The 14894-nt window shown below is 34.2% G+C and overlaps 1 protein-coding gene across 2 annotated transcripts in view; it reads left to right on the top strand.

Annotated features, from left to right (window-relative positions):
• The first annotated feature begins 8048 nt into the window (after positions 1-8048).
• The window catches only part of LOC100165397 (nuclear hormone receptor FTZ-F1 beta), a 24660-nt gene continuing 17814 nt past the window's right edge, over positions 8049-14894 (top strand). The window contains exon 1 of one of the 2 annotated variants that reach the window (XM_029489574.1): positions 8049-8366. The gene's annotated coding sequence lies outside the window, so the exon portion shown is untranslated. The remainder of the gene's footprint in view (positions 8367-14894) is intronic. The other variant, XM_001946992.5, reaches the window with a different exon arrangement.

Genomic DNA, 14894 nt, shown 5'->3' with positions numbered 1-14894 from the left:
GGATTGCGACTTGCAAACTAAGTGACCTTTTTGTTCTGGGCTACTCAAAACATTTTCCATTTGCCTGTTGGGGGCCCTTTTTTCCAAATCGCGGACTGGGCCTTTTCGAGCCAGTCCGACACTGCCTAAAGTACCTATTGACAAAATTAAAGTTAGTTAACGTTGTCCGATTTTGATTCTGAAAAAAAGATTTGAACTCACCAGAAAATCGTCTATAGATCGCGAATCACTACGAATGATCTACGAAGCACTTTGTAAAAACTAAATCTTATATTTTTATGAACTTGTAATTATTGAAAACTTGAAAATACGAACTTTTTCGAATCATAATTAAAATTAAAATTAATATTAAAAACGGAAAATGTTTCGCACAATCTACAGACATTTTTCTGCTGAATTCAAATATTTTTTCAGAATTAAAATCAGACAACTAGTTTATAGCGAACTTTAATTTTGTCAAAACAAATGTATGTTTTTGTAAAATTCGTTATTGACATGTGCACGCGCGTACGAGAGACGATATCCGCATTTAATTTCACGCACACTAATAATCATTTACAACTAGTAGTTACAACACATAGTTCTGGGGTGGCTATGGCAAGATTAGAAATTGTCTAAGTGTTGCCCCTTAAATAATAACCGTAGCGATGCCCCTTAACACAAATTGCTGTCTGTTCAATATGAAAAAAAAGTGATTGCTGTCATGGGACGACCGGTAGAAACGAAGTTTCTTTTCCAACAAATATTATAGATTACAATTACATTTTAGTGGAACCATTCAAAATAAAAGTAAATATCAATAAGTAAATGTATACTTAAGTAAATGTGAAAAATAAATGAAAATGAAAATGATTATTATTATTACTGTTTAATTACTATCATATTAATCATTTTCAATAATCGAAATTACAGGCCTGTGATCACTGAAATATGATACGTATATTTGACATTTGTGATGTAATTTTTTCCAAATATCTTGAAAATACTGCATCGACAGTGGTGTCAATGTGTCATCTCTCGTTGTAGATTCTGCTGGATTATTTATCATATGTAAATTGAATTTGTAGGTATGTATTTTAAAAGTTTCCGATTTCCTATCATTAAAATTAATGATGTTAAAGTCACCAAATTGTTATAATTTATAAATTATAATAATTATAAAGTATGCATAATAAGCAGATCTTATTACGCTGTTTCAAATCCTCGCGTTATACCCTTTTTCTATTATACCTAGTCCATACCAAACGCGACGCACAAAAAAATGTAATCACGACAAAGGTAAAGCACTATATACATAGGCGTGCGGAGACTTTTGGTTCCGGGGGTGCGCACTAAAAATAAGTCCCACCATAATTTTGAAAACAATAAATTATAGATACAGACACATGTTTTAAAGATATCAAATGCACTGAAAATATTTATTTTATTTTATTATTCATTCTAATAAATATAACATAACAATATATAGATAGATATACAATCGTATAATGATAATCGATGTTTAAAAGGAACAACATTTTTGCATTCGTCAATAATTTAATTAATTTAATTTACACTTAATTAATAATTAGGGCCTTAGTCGTTTTTGGTGATGGATCCGGGGGTGCCCAGGTACCCCGGCACCCACTGTGCGCACGCCTATGACTATATAGGGATATATGCAACAATTGAACAATCAGATTATTCTACGAAAACAATTTCATGAAATAAAAATGTTTACCTACCTACGCGTCATGCAAGGAGATTATAATATGTATATAAGATGTAACCAAAAGCGTATGTTTTGTAATGACCGTGGTATAGATTTCAGTGTCTGGTTGTGCATGGAATACGAGTGATATACGCGCCCAGCACTTTTGAAAATTTCCACTTTTTTGCCCGACACTATGGGGATTCCCGCTTTACGGCCCGCTGGAAGGAAAAGGGTCGCTTTCCAACGCTTCAACCGCGGTTGAAAACCAAACTTTCGGTGTAGGCGTGGCAAAAAGTATATTACCTACGTACAACTCAATATTTATATACCTATACTTATAACTTTTATATATTTTATTAAGGGGATTCGATACCGTGATTTTCTGTTTTCGTCTAACACACGCGTGACATGGTATTTTAGACGTGTTTTTTGCCAAACATACCAATTGATCTAATGAAGCGATAAGAATTTTGAAAACGGATTTGAATTTTTCATCAAGTCTTCTTGAAATCGACTTTCCCACATGTTTGATATTATCTCCCAAATTCTAGAAAAAGTCATATAAAAAAAGAGTATTTGAAAATTTTTGTATTTGAATTTTTGGAAAGGCTAAAATCAAAAAATCAAAAATGTGGGAAAGTCGATTTCAAGTAAACTTGATGACGAATTCAAATCTGTTTTCAGAATTCTCATCGCTTCATTAGATCAATTGGTATGTTTGGCAAAAAACACGTCTAAAATACTATGTCACGCGTTTGTTAGACGAAAACATAAAATCACGGTATCGAATCCCCTTAATAATAATAATAAATTCATATAATATACGTGGTGTAGTGATATATTATCAATAATTATTATGATATTATCAATATACGCAATATATATATAATCAATCTACAACGGTCACTACAACTTACCGCTCCCGATTTTTTTTTTGTTCCATCCTACCGATCAATCAAATAATGCGAAAAATTTCCAAAAACTGATCTGAATTCGTTAGAATGTCTATTTGAGATTGGTCAGTCCACGTTATAAGATTTCTGATATAAATAAATTCCAAATAAATCCCGAATAATCAACGTTTGAAAATTCCGAAATTTCAAAATATTCAAGTTAACTTGCCAATCTCAAGTAGACATAATAAAGAATTCAAATCAGTTTTAAAAAGTATTATCGCATTACTAAATCAATCAGTATGATGGAATAAAAATTGGATGTTTTGGCTAAAATAACTGTTTAATATATTATAAATCATAGTATTAAAGTATTTCGTCAGGAACGTTTTTTTCCGGCCAGCCCGCATCGTGCCATAAAAACTTCGTTTCAATAGCCATGTAATAGAGGTTTGAGGTAGGTATTTAAATTTATCTATTACTGACTATATTAGATTATTTAATTAAAATGCGAGTGTTCGACGACTTATGTAATCTATTAGGTACCTATAGTAGGTACTAGGTATTATAATTTAGATATTTTATTCTTATATTAGTTAGGTAGGTATATTATATTCTTTTATGTAGGTACCTTATCAATACTGCTAGAGTTCAGTTACTTCGATTGGAATCGCGAATATTGACTATAATATTTACCTAATTTAATGCACTTCAGTACTTATTTGTGTTTCTCAAATTATGTAGATTCCCACCTAGTATCAATGTATCATAGTCACGATGCCACATAGATTAAAATTGAATCATATTATAACAATTTTTATACAATATACATATAAGTATATAACAATTTAATCTATATACAATATACCGGGTGATTCTTTTATCATTGAACACTCATTAATTAAAAAAGTGTACATTTTTTTGAAAATAGTTTCTTACATAGTTTCAAGTCATCTATAAAACAACGTTTTTCTTAAAAATTATATTTTTAAATATTTTTTATCCTTATATTTTTTTAAGTTTTTTACTTTTTTGTATGATAACATATAGGGTTTTAATTTTATATTCCAAAGCAGAATATTTTTCTTAGTATTTTGATACACGAAAATCGAATTTGGGACGAGTAGTTTATGAGTTATAAATATTCAAAGTTTAGATGAGCGGAGTGGAGTGGTACGGGGTTACCCCGCGAAATGTTTTCCACTTCTCCGCTCATCAAGCCGGAACCGCTGAAGCTATGAGTAGGCAGAGAGTAGAGACCCACTAAGAAAGGATCTTCAAAACATTATCCAGTAAGAAATAAGGTCAACCACGAAACATATTCAAATACTTAGTAAGGTTTGTCATCGCCGCCGTCGTACCCTAAACCGCAGTGGCGTATATATGAATTATATTCACTATGGGCCAATTTATCGTTATCACTAGACAAGTATAGCACGACTAACATAGCCATAATTATACATTTTTAGGGAAGCTGGTGGGAGTGGTTATAATTATGACATTATATACAGTACAAATAAAAATTGCGCAATTCAATTTTATAATTACAATGTAAAATTAATTTTTTGGTTCTTTTTTTAAAAATATGGACAGTGTCATTTATATATATTTTACTATTATCTCACTATGAATTTAACATTAAAGTCAATAAGTCATCAAAGCAAGAAATGATAAAATAATATTTTCTTGTTGATTCCTCAAAAACGATTTTAATCAACCGGCTAACTTAATCATGGTGAAAAACTGTAAATAGTGTAAATATACATGCAATGCTTTAATTGAACCTGCAATTTCACTATGGACCCTGGCCTAGGGGGCCTCCCCCCTATATACGCCACTGCCAAACCGCATACTTTATGCAACCAGGTACAAATATTGTGTATAGTGTATAAATAGGTTAGGGCGTTAGGCATAAATACAATAATATACCTATCAATTTAAATATTGGTGAGTTTTTATATCACCATATTAATTATAATATTAATGAGGAAATAAAGGCAATCTTTACCCGTAATATAAACCTGATACAAAAAAGTTATAACACAAAAAAACTACACATGTGCGAAGGTCTAAGGGTCTAAGGGTCTAAGGGTCCCCTCGGGAATAGGTCACGTTCCCAGAGCCCTAACTATAAGGGAATCCCCAAACAAAAATTAAGAATTTTAAATTTCATTACCATTTACCATACAAAATAAAGTAAATTAAAAAATAATAATATTAAATATTTAAAAGGACTCTACACATCCATTTGTCTTCGTAACATACCAAATTTACATTCAGGAGATCGTGTTTAGCTCCGTTAGTTTATAAATTAGAGTAAATCGACCTCTTATAGCTTGATGCTACGAACTCAAAAGACGGAGACAACAAATATCTGCGTAGGGTCCTCTTAAGTACCTATGTGTAAGCATTTTTTATTCATCACTAAGTTAAATATCTAGCCGTATAATAATATGAACTTAAACTTGGATAGTTTAATTTCTACGTATAAAGATGACATAGAATCTTCTATAAAAAATGAGTGGATTTAATTTTAGAAATATTGGGATCTCACTATCTTAGTAAACCACGCCATTCGATGCTTCATATAATATGTGCATAAAGCCATAAAATGGGTACTGGAATGGTTTGAGGAAACACAAATAAAATATAATTTATTAATCCATATATTATAGGGAACGTATACTACCGGCAGGGGCCCACTATTGTTTGATATCCGATGTGGGCCTGGGGCCATGGTTAGGGAGGCATAGCAACCTTAATCCAGGCTTGGTTTTCAAGTTGGTTGGCATAAAAAAATATTCTAAACTAGTCAAACTCAAGAGTCTTTACTCCTTATATGATATTATATAAACATGATTTTACCATAGATTGATTACCTATTGATTTTAAACAAGCAATATTGACTTTTGATAAAGACAAATCAAGAAAATAATGTTTTAAATAAGACAAGTAATGTGTCTAATGTGTAAATTATTTGTATTAAGTATTTTGGTTAAGGTTAACATACTATTTGAATGGTATACTATGCGTAAGTACCTAATTGTTTTACTGTTTTACACTTGTAACACATTCAATTAAAAAAATATTTAGGAGGTATATTTATGATGGGTCTGTGATAGGGTGCCTGGTGGGGCCCACTTTTATTATTTGTCCCAGGGCCCTTGTTATATAACTCCGGGACTGCGTGAAGCCAACCTATTCAACTACTAATATTATATTTACGTCTGCGTAGACTATAATACGCAAAACAATTCTATTATGTAATATATGTCATGTCTATACTCCAGTCCCTAAAATATCCAAATTTTCGTACTACAGACATAGTCCCAAATTGGTCAAATCTAAATTATTTCTAGATAAACACTTAAAACATTAGTATACTATAATATACCACAGTTCACTACTGCTGATAATAATAAAAATAGCTACTCTCAATAAAAGTGAATAGTTTATAATGATAACTATAATAAGAGTATAAGGCGTAACAACACAAAATATTGTTTACTGTATGTCTGTGTAGAATGTAGATAATAATTAAAATGTATTTTGGCAAAAAACCATTAAAATTATAATAAAGATATAAAATTATACATAATATTATTATAAAGGTTTAATTAGAATAACACACTTTTAAATTTCGTACTACACAAAGTGTGTCGTAGTACACACAATTTTAGGGACTGCTATACTCTATAAAACGGTTTACGAATTCTTTAATATTATAGTAGTATAATATTATGCACCCTATGTCCCCTATAGCTGCATTATAGTGCAATAGTGTACTATAGGCTATTATAGCCGAATGGTTATCGTTTTCTTTTTAGTGTCAGCTGTCGCCCGTCGGGTATAGTCTGGTAGAAGGGCTCATGAGTCGTTTTAAATTAGAATTTAAATTATTGATATATATCATTATAATTATTTTATTCATATAATACAATATCAAAATATATACTTCAGTTCAAATTGTTATGTGCGATCTACCTAAGAACTATAATTGACAGTTTGTCACCTGATCGGATTGACTGCGAAAAAAAGAAACAATATAATATTCTCGTCCACTAAAATTTTACGAAAATTATGTACATTTTTCTAAACGTTACATAAGAATATATCGTGCTAATATTTTTTGTAAGGCGATGAAATCGAAAACCCATGTTTTTGAATATTTGGCCGCCTCCACACAAACAAAAAAAACTACGCCCGATGTTTGCGGAAGATGCACAATTTTGTGACGCGTACAAATTGTTTGGAATCGCACCACCATAAAGACGAAACGGTCGTCAAGTGTTTCACGAGAAAACCCCACGAAGAGACGAAATGCACGTCCACCGATGAACTCATTGACGGAGGGAGAGCCATGCTCGATCGACCTGCGATAAATGTGCTGCGCGTCGACGTGTGCAGGTGGTACGCAAACGTAAAAACGAACACGAGACGTACACACGCGCCGAATGCAAATAGCGTCGCTACGTAATCGAAAGATAATAAACTCTAATAAGCGGAATAATAAGTGTCTTCTAAACAAACAAACGGATAACGACCGTTATGAATGATGATGTATATGTATAAATGTACATATAATAATAAAACAATATTATTATTGTACAACGAAAACAATAATAATGATAATAATAATATTGTTATCACCGTCGCGCCAGTGGTAAGAAGCGAACGACGGGGTGGCTTGGTGGGTGGGTGAGCGGGGCCGGCGGGCGGTGTGGGGCGAGAAACAAAAATGTGAGAAAAACGACCTTGAGGGTTCAAGGTCGATATGAATAAAAGGTCAACGCCGTCGTCGCATATGCGTCCGCCCCCGATAAGTTTTATCGGTTGAAAAAAATACACACACACACTCACACGAGCAATGTAAACGCACAAATGGTTTGTATGCCGCTGCCGCCGCCGCCATCGCCACCGCCGACGTAGCAGCCGTTCAAAAAGTCGCGAATCTCTCGGTGGATGAAGATCGACGGGGACGCGAATCGCTCGCGACAGATGGCGTTGCTGTGCACAATAATAATATTTTACACCCATTTCCATTCTATAATAATGTATCCGCGGCGGCGTTGGCGGCCGGAGAGTGCACGGCTCCGCGTGCGTGTGCTGCTGCCGTCGCCGCCGCCCTCCGCTCCTTCCGCGCGACGCGCTGTCAAGCCCAGACGACCTTCATCTTCATTCCCGTTCGCCCTGCCCCTGCGCACACCGCTCTCCGCGCGCGACCGACGACCACTCCACCGCCGCCGCCGTCTATCGTTCGTCGTGTATTACTCATACGCGTATATATACATCGTTTTATTGTATAAATATATATACAGTATAATATGCGTGCCTACGTCCCGTCGCCGTCGTCCCGGTGCAACAGCAAAGTGGCGGCCGCCGCCTGGTACACGCACACGCACACGCGAGCGCGCGCACACACCGTCGCACCGCCGCCGCCGCCGCCGCCACCGAGACACCGAGTGGCGACTGGCGAGTAGTCGCAGTCAGTCGCGGACGCGGTCGCGTTTAACTGTCGTCGTTTGTTGTGTCGTTCTGTCGTCGTCGTCGTCGTTGCCGTGCTGTTTATGTTATTATTTTTTCTTTTCCTAAATCCTCGACATTACGCTAGTATTATTTGCCCGAAGAGCGAACGTTCCTCGCCGACTGGTGGTTTATATTATTGTTGTTGATAAATACGGTAAATAGTTAAATAATAATTCAATAAATCAACGTGCACCGACGTCTTCCTGACTACTTTTTTGTCAAACGGATAATCGGGATAACGTTTAGAACGCCAGGTAAATAATAATAATAGACATATAATTATATTTAATTGGATCAATGATAGAATTATTGTACTTGAATTATGTAAATCAATTGAGTAATTTGTTACGAGAGATGTGTCGTTTTGAAACGTCCTGTCGTGTTGTTATTACAAAACGATACAATGTTATCGCGGGCACCGGGATAATGACAACAATATCATGACATAAGACGCAATCGCGGCTGTCTGGGTGTCCGAGGAGTCCGTCGTACCTATAATATGCCACTGCGGTAACAAAAAAATGGTATCTTCAGCGTTGCCGAGCCGGATTGGTCCGGTTTCACGTGCAATAATAATAATAATAATAATAATAATAATAATAATGCGATCGCGCAAGTCGTTGTTTGTTGTTATTATTGTTGTTGTTAATATTTTTAGTCCGTTTTCAGCCATTGTTGTGTGTCGGCACGACGGAACTTTGCGGCGTACCTGCGCTGGAAATGGACACGGGGTGTCGGCTTGTCGCTGTCCGGGGGGGGGAGGGGGAAGGACAGGAATCGGCAGTCGTAGGGTGGTCGGAGACGGGGAGGGGGGCCGTAACGGACGTGGCCAACAGAGATGCCGGTTGACGGCCTCTAGCTGCGGATGTATTGTAACGGTATCGTGCCATTCTTTGTGAACTCTCGTCGTGCCCCGCCACCTCCACCGCTGCAACCGTCGCCACCGTTCATTCCCGCCGCCACAGCCGCAGCCGCTACCACATTACCGCCACCCTTTTCCACGATTTTTCAGACCGTTGACCTTGAACGCGCACGCCGCACCGCACGGACGCTCGCGCGCGCACCGCCGTCGTCGTCCTTATAAGGGCCACGGTAACGTTATTTTTATTCTCGGTCGTACTCAAAATCGTAATTTTATTGTATACCGCCGATTTCGGAATCCGTCGCGTTCTGTTCCTGTTGCTGTTTTATTGTTGTTTTTTTCTTTCTCATTTACCTCGGACAAAACGCTTTTCCACCGTCGTCGTGTCGTGATCCACGAGTGTATACTACCTATTTCGCGTCAACGGACGGATAAGCACGCGGTTCCGTTTGGAAGTGTCGTGAACACGACTCAATATTTCATGTACGATAATTCGATAAGTATATAACGTACAAGTATCACACGATATTGCAAAGCAATATAATATTATACACACACAGTAGTGTACTCCCAAATAGTCGCGAAGTCAACGGCCGATACGCGCCGCCCCACGGTCTCGGTCATCCTTCCTAGGCCACGTAAAACTGCGGTCAAGGTCACTATTGAGCGTCCGACAGCGACGACGACGACGACGACGACGACGACGGTGATAACGATGATATTATTATTATTATTTTAAAAAGACACCCATTGTTTTTGTTTATTCTAATTTTTTTTATCCGTCAACAACTACCTACTCTAACCTATTATACGCCGCATGCACTCGAAGTCACCGCTTCCGATGATAATATTATAATGTAACCATCCGCCGCAGTGTATAAGTGTGACGTGTATTATACGGCTGCGACTATACACCCAGCTAGGCCAGGATGAACAGTTCATTATATGGGTCCAAATGGGCTATGGCCTGCAGGTTAAACGAACGTTAAATAAAGAGGGTACCTACTATATTATACACTTTTCGCTTGGGCATATAATTATATAAAAAAAAAAATATTCACAATATAAAATTGTAGGTACCGACTACAGATATGCCATATAATATGCGGGATAATGCAAAACTTTTGATTCAAATATTAAGACTCGTATTGGAAAATAATAAACAGAGGGGCCCCAAACTGTTAATCTGACCCTTACTACACCATAATGCCATAGCTATGTGCGTGGGTTTAAAGCTATAGCCGTTTTGAGAAAATGTTTTAAGTTATAACTTGGTGTGCAAATGTGCAATATGTTTGATATTATATGTAGCGTACCTGGAACTATAATTTCGTGTCGATTCATTACCATGCCGGTGTTGACTTTCATTGATATAATTAGTGTTTTCCATTAGGTAACTAGTTTCTTATGGTAATTGGTAATATAGTTGTCGCGTCGGATGATCAATACGGCCTTGTCCTATAATTGGGTGTAAACGTGCAATATAAAATTATTATAAGTTACAGTAGGTATATCTCTACAATATCTACATGATAGACGGACCATAAAAAGTCCTTCTAAACCGCGTATATGGCTTCTACGGGAGTTCGACATATCTACTGACAACGACGTGTCGTAACCAAAATTCATCGAATGCGATAGTATTGCGATAGTACGTCATGTTTTAATTTAATTGTTATCCCCAGGCCCGGCTGGCCCCTGCTAGACCACAGAGGACTTTTTCCGAGTGGATGATTATTACCTATTACAATTGTAGAGTTATAGAGAAGTCTAAAAACAAAAACACGCTACTCGATATTTTTCTTCTACGAGGAAAATCTATGAGTCATAAATATATTTTTGTTACCATGTAACCATGACAATAAAAACCTTATGGAAAATCGGTCATAACATTTCATTGTTTATCCACTGTCAAGCCCAAAAACATATATTTTATGTTAATTTATGTTTTATACTACTCTAAAAATGTCAGCTGCAGTAGTAAAAATGTGCGAGAAATGCGGAATACTGAATTGTCCCCTCCAAACTGTTTAAGTGTATAACTGTTATACTTGCCAATTGGTCACGTGTAACTATCATCGAACCTCACGTTCAAGACAACCGTTGTTCATTGGTAACATCACCAGTGGTATCATAATGTTTGATAGGTACATATTGTTTTTTGCATATTTTTCATGGGACATTTTTTATAAATATTACACTTGTTATCCATACCAAAGTCGATACTGTGGATCAAATGATAGTAGTAAATAGTAGTAACTAGTAGTAGTACATGGTATAGCCAACTGGTTTTTGGCTGTAAAAAATACAGGTTGTAACTTATAATATGCGTGAATACTACCTCAATATTATATATAATTCTTAATTTTTAAGCATGTTATTTTTCTGTGTACCTCCTTACGTCAATAAATTATCAAGTATTCTATTGTTAATTTCTATTATTATACTGCGTTTAGTATTTTTAACTAAAAATCAATGCCTAGTTTATTTTTGTACCGCTTAGGTAATAGGTATATAGAGTGTTTTGTGAATATATTTAACGTTTTTAAAATTATTTTTAGAACAGGTACGCAGTGAATATTATAGTATTGAATATTTTTGTTAATATTTGCACACAATTACATCAGCCATAAGCCCATAAAAGAAAAAGCTGAGGACCCTCTTGTCACCCCATGACCTTTTTTGAAACAGTTGTACTCCTTTATACCCTCAGAATAATTACGTCACTTTGATCGTGTGGATTATATAAATAACTGTATATACTATATACTTAAAAAAAAGAGAGAGAACAGATGGTGCGCTACTTTCAGTCATGATTTTTATTGTTTTTTCATAATACTATACGTCTATACTTATATATTGCCTATTGTGCCGGACAAGAAAAAAAAAGACGCGTCGACAACATTGACATCAAAACGCATTATAATAATAATAAAATGCGGAATTGTGTGCACAATCGAATCATATAAAATAATAATAGCAATAATATATTATTTTCTGCCAACGCTTACCAGCTCTACCAGGCGGACAAATAAACCGTAAAATTCCGTTTGACGAATTACACGTCGTACACGCAGTGCGTAAAATAAAAATACACGTTTGAAACTTACATTGGACCAAAACTATTATAAGCGTCGTCGTTTATCCATAATTCGCCATATAATATAGTATAATAAAATAAAACATAAGTTATAACGTATATTAACGTGTAATGGACGGACAAGCGCGTAAGGAAAAAATAATATATTATTATACAAAAAGACCCAAGAACAAAGACGGATCGATAACACTGTGCTCAACTTTCTCTTTATCGAACAAAAACACCCGACGACTATATTATTATAATTTATAACATTATTATAATATGTACCAGCAGCTATCTCCTGTAATAATAATAATAATATAAGCCGTTTGAATTTCTCGATCTCGTTTTGTTTACCTCGAAACACGGTATAGGCTTTTGCCTATTGGACACAATGACACGCGTTTCAACAGGTGTTCAACTTTCGTATAATTCGACTTTTCATTTATATAGATTAACCCTACGATATAATAATACCAACATACATACCACATACTCGTTGCATGGGAGGTACTCGTAACTCGTACTTTATGTCTATATAATATGCATCTCGATGGTTCGATAATATGCAATATGCTGATTATCAAATACTAGTTTATAATTCTCAACGATTCTGTAACTATAGATATAGTAACGACATCATAATATTTATGTATACCTAAACTAGTTTAAATTAATTCAGTTATTTATCCAAACAGGTTATACCGTTTACTCTTTATTGCAATATATGACTCGTTGGTATTGGTTAATGTGTATCTCTTTTTATTTAATACGATGGGATTCCTGAGTTTTTAAAATAAATTTTGCCCGTGACCCAAAATGACAATTTAATTAATCTCTATTTTTCTTTTAAATCGTCTCATAATTTCTAGTGTTGATTTTATTTTATAACCTGATTTAATGCGTGAAAATAACAATGATTACTATAAATCATTTTGTTTTAACTTAACCTCGTATACCCCTTTACGTATAACACGAGCTTAACACATATTTGGATTATTATTTTCCAATCAGAGTCTTTACTGGTTTCGGTCCTTAAATGATTACAATTTAGTTTCCCTGCATTCAACATTTTTAAATATGAATCGCATGCTGTTAAATATATAACAAATCTATCATATATGCCTAAAGTAATTATTTTGTCTCTTGCGGTTTCACAATGTTTTACCTAAAGTACATATTATATAATATATATATATATAATGATGGTATACTCTTATAACTTGAGACCTAATTCCTAACCCATACCTATTAATAATTAATAGGTATTACTACATTATGTTATACCATTAAATACATATTTATGAAAAGTATTGCAATCGAACAACCTTTAACATTAAGTAAATAATATACATTGTTGGATACTTGGATATTTAACAGATTTTCAAGAACACTACATATCATAAAATAAAAAATAAAAAATGAATGAAAACAAATACCTATTGCTTCTTTGATAATGTTTTCAACTCATATTATGGTATTTTCTCGTTTATGTTAATGACTTGTTAGATTGTGTCATACAATTTACAAATTTTTTTTTTAATTTAAATAATAAGCCTCGGCGTCTATATAGCATAGAACTATTAAGAAATATGTCTATGCTATATAGCCATTGGCATACAAGGAGTTTTAAGGTTAACAGTTTCTTAAGGTACAGTATTTACATAAACAAATTACAGATTATAAACTATTGATAAGATTGGTCTCAATTAAAAAGGTTATCATGTGACTTATGTTATCTGGGTGGAGGGTTTCCAACATAATATTTTATACTGATATGAATAATGTAAATATTTTATGTTAGTAATTAGAATTTTAACTAAAGGACACCGGTCTGTAGGTACATACGTTGGTAACAAAATGTTTGTAACATAAAAGTGAATTTTAAGTGAAGACACCTTCATTTTTCAATAATCTACTAATCACAAAGTCTGAAAGAGATATTAACACACAAATAAATATTGATAATTAAACATTTTTTCGAAAAATGTTAATTTATTTTTGATGGTTTTAAAATAGACAATTATTGTAAATTGTAGGTACAAAACATAAACATAAAACTCATAATTTATACGAATATTATAATTGCTTAAAATTGTTTTATTTTTTCTATTAAATCATTAAATAATTGTTTAAGTAATATTGATAAAAGATTGACAGTGATAAATACGATTTTTCTTAATAATTCTGTGGTGTCATTTTCACCGAATCTTGCACGCCAGCTTTGCATAATATAAGAATTAAAGACATTTTTTTTATAATATTTGCTAATGGTTTTGATCATTAGCATCTAGAATAAAAATGTTGAGGCTATAATGTCATTATTCAATTTACTTTGGACAAAAAAAGTGTTAACGTATGGGAAACATCTAATCCGTTTCTATATTTCGTTGTACGATGAATGTATGAAGCAATAGCTTGTTGGGGGTTCCATTATTTAGAACATGATACGCCAGTTTGGCGGCGTGAATATATATTTTACACAATGCTGTTTGTACTTTGTGTTTTTGTTTATTGTATTTTTACCGAGATTTTTACTATAACTTTACCAAGTATTATTATTTATTAGATATAAATTAATTTACATATACCTAAGTTTATAATTTATTTAACAGGCTGTCAGCGCACAATTTGTTTTCTCTGGCTGGCTCACACGCAACATAGACAAAATGCATTTACGCAAAATCATTTTTTCTATGTGTTTAAGTAATCTTAGAGTAAAGTCACCCATGACAAAAAAGATAGAGAATAATACTTTTGAGGGAATGACATATCGATTTGTCTAAATATTGTCTCAAAACAATTTAAACATCATTTAAATTTACAACATTTTTTTAT

This window comes from Acyrthosiphon pisum, chromosome A2 (assembly GCF_005508785.2).
Source record: "Acyrthosiphon pisum isolate AL4f chromosome A2, pea_aphid_22Mar2018_4r6ur, whole genome shotgun sequence".
NCBI classification, from domain to species: Eukaryota; Metazoa; Arthropoda; class Insecta; order Hemiptera; family Aphididae; genus Acyrthosiphon; species Acyrthosiphon pisum.
Note: the sequence above shows the minus strand (reverse complement) of the source record. Positions and strands in the feature narration are given on the sequence as shown.